Source organism: Bombina bombina, chromosome 1 (genome assembly GCF_027579735.1).
Source record: "Bombina bombina isolate aBomBom1 chromosome 1, aBomBom1.pri, whole genome shotgun sequence".
Taxonomy (NCBI): domain Eukaryota; kingdom Metazoa; phylum Chordata; class Amphibia; order Anura; family Bombinatoridae; genus Bombina; species Bombina bombina.
The window spans coordinates 1,475,798,893-1,475,804,892 of NC_069499.1; the positions used below are offsets into that span (position 1 = coordinate 1,475,798,893).

General features: G+C 38.6%; 2 protein-coding genes across 5 annotated transcripts in view; one reads left to right on the forward strand and one right to left on the reverse strand.

Moving 5' to 3' along the window:
* C1H17orf80 (chromosome 1 C17orf80 homolog) overlaps window positions 1–6,000 on the reverse strand; it is a 71,616-nt gene that overhangs the window by 27,431 nt on the left and 38,185 nt on the right. The window lies entirely within an intron of this gene.
* Window positions 1–6,000, forward strand: part of FAM104A (family with sequence similarity 104 member A) — a 72,802-nt gene that overhangs the window by 4,207 nt on the left and 62,595 nt on the right. For all 3 annotated transcript variants that reach the window (XM_053707094.1, XM_053707079.1, XM_053707086.1), the window contains exon 2: window positions 5,946–6,000. This exon is cut by the window's right edge and continues 86 nt beyond it. The gene's annotated coding sequence lies outside the window, so the exon portion shown is untranslated. The remainder of the gene's footprint in view (window positions 1–5,945) is intronic.

Genomic DNA, 6,000 nt, shown 5'->3' on the forward strand with positions numbered 1-6,000 from the left:
AATAAGGAGGCAGTCTTAGAGGCTTAGATACAAGGTAATCAGAGGTAAAAAGAATATTTGGTTTCGCAAATCTGGGGATAGGGTAATAAAGGGATTATCTATCTTTCTTTCATGTAATTAGCAAGAGTCCATGAGCTAGTGACGTATGGGATATACATTCCTACCAGGAGGGGCAAAATTTCCCAAACCTCAAAATGCCTATAAATACACCCCTCACCACACCCACAATTCAGTTTTACAAACTTTGCCTCCTATGGAGGTGGTGAAGTAAGTTTGTGCTAGATTCTACGTTGATATGCGCTCCGCAGCAAGTTGGAGCCCGGTTTTCCTCTCAGCGTGCAGTGAATGTCAGAGGGATGTGAGGAGAGTATTGCCTATTTGAATGCAGTGATCTCCTTCTACGGGGTCTATTTCATAGGTTCTCTGTTATCGGTCGTAGAGATTCATCTCTTACCTCCCTTTTCAGATCGACGATATACTCTTATTTATATACCATTACCTCTGCTGATTTTCGTTTCAGTACTGGTTTGGCTTTCTACAAACATGTAGATGAGTGTCCTGGGGTAAGTAAATCTTATTTTCTGTGACACTCTAAGCTATGGTTGGGCACTTTATTTATAAAGTTCTAAATATATGTATTCAAACATTTATTTGCCTTGACTCAGAATGTTCAACATTCCTTATTTTCAGACAGTCAGTTTCATATTTGGGATAATGCATTTGAATCAATTTTTTTCTTACCTTAAAATTTGACTATTTTTTTCCCTGTGGGCTGTTAGGCTCGCGGGGGCTGAAAATGCTTCATTTTATTGCGTCATTCTTGGCGCGGACTTTTTTGGCGCAAAAAATCTTTTCTGTTTCCGGCGTCATGCGTGTCGCCGGAAGTTGCGTAATTTTTTGACGTCCTTTTGCGCCAAAAATGTTGGCGTTCCGGATGTGGCGTCATTTTTGGCGCCAAAAAGCATTTAGGTGCCAAATAATGTGGGCGTCTTATTTGGCGCCAAAAAATATGGGCGTCGCTTTTGTCTCCACATTATTTCAGTCTCATTTTTTCTTTGCTTCTGGTTACTAGAAGCTTGTTTATTGGCATTTTTTTCCCATTCCTGAAACTGTCATTTAAGGAATTTGATCAATTTTGCTTTATATGTTGTTTTTTCTCTTACATATTGCAAGATGTCTCACGTTGCTTCTGAGTCAGAAGATACTTCAGGAAAATCGCTGTCTAGTGCTGGAACTACCAAAGCTAAGTGTATCTGCTGTAAACTTTTGGTAGCTATTCCTCCGGCTGTTGTTTGTATTAATTGTCATGACAAACTTGTTAAGCAGATAATATTTCCTTTAGTAATGTACCATTGCCTGTTGCAGTTCCTTCAACATCTAAGGTGCAGAATGTTCCTGATAACATAAGAGATTTTGTTTCTGAATCCATCAAGAAGGCTATGTATGTTATTTCTCCTTCTAGTAAACATAAAAAATCTTTTAAAACTTCTCTCTCTACAGATGAATTTTTAAATGAACATCATCATTCTGATGACTCTTCTGGTTCAGAGGATTCTGTCTCAGAGATTGATGCTGATAAATCTTCATATTTATTTAAAATGGAATTTATTCGTTCTTTACTTAAAGAAGTACTAATTGCTTTAGAAATAGAGGATTCTGGTCCTCTTGATACTAATTCTAAACGTTTAGATAAGGTATTTAAATCTCCTGTGGTTATTCCAGAAGTTTTTCCTGTTCCTAATGCTATTTCTGAAGTAATTTCCAGAGAATGGGATAAATTGGGTAATTCATTTACTCCTTCTAAACGTTTTAAGCAATTATATCCTGTGCCGTCTGACAGATTAGAATTTTGGGACAAAATCCCTAAAGTCGATGGGGCTATTTCTACCCTTGCTAAACGTACTACTATTCCTACGTCAGATGGTACTTCATTTAAAGATCCTTTAGATAGGAAAATTGAATCCTTTCTAAGAAAAGCTTATCTGTGTTCAGGTAATCTTCTTAGACCTGCTATATCATTGGCTGATGTTGCTGCAGCTTCAACTTTTTGGTTGGAGACTTTAGCGCAACAAGTAAAAGATCATGATTCTCATAATATTATTATTCTTCTTCAGCATGCTAATAATTTTATCTGTGATGCCATTTTTGATATTATCAGAGTTGATGTCAGGTTTATGTCTCTAGCTATTTTAGCTAGAAGAGCTTTATGGCTTAAAACTTGGAATGCTGATATGGCTTCTAAATCAACTCTACTTTCCATTTCTTTCCAGGGTAACAAATTATTTGGTTCTCAGTTGGATTCTATTATCTCAACTGTTACTGGTGGGAAAGGAACTTTTTTACCACAGGATAAAAAATCTAAGGGTAAAAACAGGGCTAATAATCGTTTTCGTTCCTTTCGTTTCAACAAGGAACAAAAGCCTGATCCTTCATCCTCAGGAGCAGTTTCAGTTTGGAAACCATCTCCAGTCTGGAATAAATCCAAGCCTTCTAGAAAGGCAAAGCCTGCTTCTAAGTCCACATGAAGGTGCGGCCCTCATTCCAGCTCAGCTGGTAGGGGGCAGGTTACGTTTTTTCAAAGAAATTTGGATCAATTCTGTTCACAATCTTTGGATTCAGAACATTGTTTCAGAAGGGTACAGAATTGGTTTCAAGATGAGACCTCCTGCAAAGAGATTTTTTCTTTCCCGTGTCCCTGTGAATCCAGTGAAAGCTCAAGCATTTCTGAATTGTGTTTCAGATCTAGAGTTGGCTGGAGTAATTATGCCAGTTCCAGTTCTGGAACAGGGGATGGGGTTTTATTCAAATCTCTTCATTGTACCAAAGAAGGAGAATTCCTTCAGACCAGTTCTGGATCTAAAAATATTGAATCGTTATGTAAGGATACCAACGTTCAAAATGGTAACTGTAAGGACTATCTTGCCTTTTGTTCAGCAAGGGCATTATATGTCCACAATAGATTTACAGGATGCATATCTGCATATTCCGATTCATCCAGATCATTATCAGTTCCTGAGATTCTCTTTTCTGGACAAGCATTACCAGTTTGTGGCTCTGCCGTTTGGCCTAGCTACAGCTCCAAGAATTTTTACAATGGTTCTCGGTGCCCTTCTGTCTGTAATCAGAGAACAGGGTATTGTGGTATTTCCTTATTTGGACGATATCTTGGTACTTGCTCAGTCTTTACATTTAGCAGAATCTCATACGAATCGACTTGTGTTGTTTCTTCAAGATCATGGTTGGAGGATCAATTCACCAAAAAGTTCATTGATTCCTCAGACAAGGGTAACCTTTCTGGGTTTCCAGATAGATTCAGTGTCCATGACTCTGTCTTTAACAGACAAGAGACGTCTAAAATTGATTTCAGCTTGTCGAAACCTTCAGTCACAATCATTCCCTTCGGTAGCCTTATGCATGGAAATTCTAGGTCTTATGACTGCTGCATCGGACGCGATCCCCTTTGCTCGTTTTCACATGCGACCTCTTCAGCTCTGTATGCTGAATCAATGGTGCAAGGATTACACAAAGATATCTCAATTAATATCTTTAAAACCGATTGTACGACACTCTCTAACGTGGTGGACAGATCACCATCGTTTAATTCAGGGGGCTTCTTTTGTGCTTCCGACCTGGACTGTAATTTCAACAGATGCAAGTCTCACAGGTTGGGGAGCTGTGTGGGGATCTCTGACGACACAAGGAGTTTGGGAATCTCAGGAGGTGAGATTACCGATCAATATTTTGGAACTTCGTGCAATTTTCAGAGCTCTTCAGTCTTGGCCTCTTCTGAAGAGAGAATCGTTCATTTGTTTTCAGACAGACAATGTCACTACTGTGGCATACATCAATCATCAAGGAGGGACTCACAGTCCTCCTGGCTATCAAAGAAGTATCTCGAATTCTGGTTTGGGCGGAATCCAGCTCCTGTCTAATATCTGCGGTTCATATCCCAGGTATAGACAATTGGGAAGCGGATTATCTCAGTCGCCAAACGTTGCATCCGGGCGAATGGTCTCTTCACCCAGAGGTATTTCTTCAGATTGTTCAAAAGTGGATGCATTATCACTTCCTTGGAAGTATCATCCTGCTTATATCTTTCCGCCTCTAGTTCTTCTTCCAAGAGTAATCTCCAAGATTCTGAAGGAATGCTCGTTTGTTCTGCTGGTAGCTCCGGCATGGCCTCTCAGGTTTTGGTATGCGGATCTTGTCCGGATGGCCTCTTGCCATCCGTGGACTCTTCCGCTACAACCAGACCTTCTGTCGCAAGGTCCTTTTTTCCATCAGGATCTCAAATCCTTAAATTTAAAGGTATGGAGATTGAACGCTTGATTCTTGGTCAAAGAGGTTTCTCTGACTCTGTGATTAATACTATGTTACAGGCTCGTAAATCTGTATCCAGAGAGATATATTATAGAGTCTGGAAGACTTATATTTCTTGGTGTCTTTCTCATCATTTTTCTTGGCATTCTTTTAGAATTCCGAGAATTTTACAGTTTCTTCAGGATGGTTTAGATAAAGGTTTATCCGCAAGTTCTTTGAAAGGACAAATCTCTGCTCTTTCTGTTCTTTTTCACAGAAAGATTGCTAATCTTCCTGATATTCATTGTTTTGTACAAGCTTTGGTTCGTATAAAACCTGTCATTAAGTCAATTTCTCCTCCTTGGAGTTTGAATTTGGTTCTGGGGGCTCTTCAAGCTCCTCCGTTTGAACCTATGCATTCATTGGACATTAAATTACTTTCTTGGAAAGTTTTGTTCCTTTTGGCAATCTCTTCTGCCAGAAGAGTTTCTGAATTATCTGCTCTTTCTTGTGAGTCTCCTTTTCTGATTTTTCATCAGGATAAGGCAGTGTTGCGAACTTCTTTTGAATTTTTACCTAAAATTGTGAATTCTAACAACATTAGTAGAGAAATTGTGGTTCCTTCATTATGTCCTAATCCTAAGAATTCTAAGGAGAAATCATTGCATTCTTTGGATGTTGTTAGAGCTTTGAAATATTATGTTGAAGCTACTAAGTCTTTCCGAAAGACTTCTAGTTTATTTGTTATCTTTTCCGGTTCTAGAAAAGGCCAGAAAGCTTCTGCCATTTCTTTGGCATCTTGGTTGAAATCTTTAATTCATCTTGCCTATGTTGAGTCGGGTAAAACTCCGCCTCAAAGGATTACAGCTCATTCTACTAGGTCAGTTTCTACTTCCTGGGCGTTTAGGAATGAAGCTTCGATTGTTCAGATTTGCAAAGCAGCAACTTGGTCCTCTTTGCATACTTTTACTAAATTCTAACATTTTGATGTATTTTCTTCTTCTGAAGCAGTTTTTGGTAGAAAAGTACTTCAGGCAGCGGTTTCAGTTTGAATCTTCTGCTTATGTTTTTCATTAAACTTTATTTTGGGTGTGGATTATTTTCAGCAGGAATTGGCTGTCTTTATTTTATCCCTCCCTCTCTAGTGACTCTTGCGTGGAAAGATCCACATCTTGGGTAATCATTATCCCATACGTCACTAGCTCATGGACTCTTGCTAATTACATGAAAGAAAACATAATTTATGTAAGAACTTACCTGATAAATTCATTTCTTTCATATTAGCAAGAGTCCATGAGGCCCGCCCTTTTTTTGGGGTGGTTATGATTTTTGTATAAAGCACAATTATTCCAATTCCTTATTTTATATGCTTTCGCACTTTTTTATCACCCCACTTCTTGGCTATTCGTTAAACTGAATTGTGGGTGTGGTGAGGGGTGTATTTATAGGCATTTTGAGGTTTGGGAAACTTTGCCCCTCCTGGTAGGAATGTATATCCCATACGTCACTAGCTCATGGACTCTTGCTAATATGAAAGAAATGAATTTATCAGGTAAGTTCTTACATAAATTATGTTTTTTAAACAGACTGTCCCTTTAATGTCATTCATTATGTCTGATATTGTTCTGCATTTTTATTTTTTCTAGATTGATATAAGCTCTTCATACCCTGTGGCCTCATTCCTACTACCTGCTCACAAGG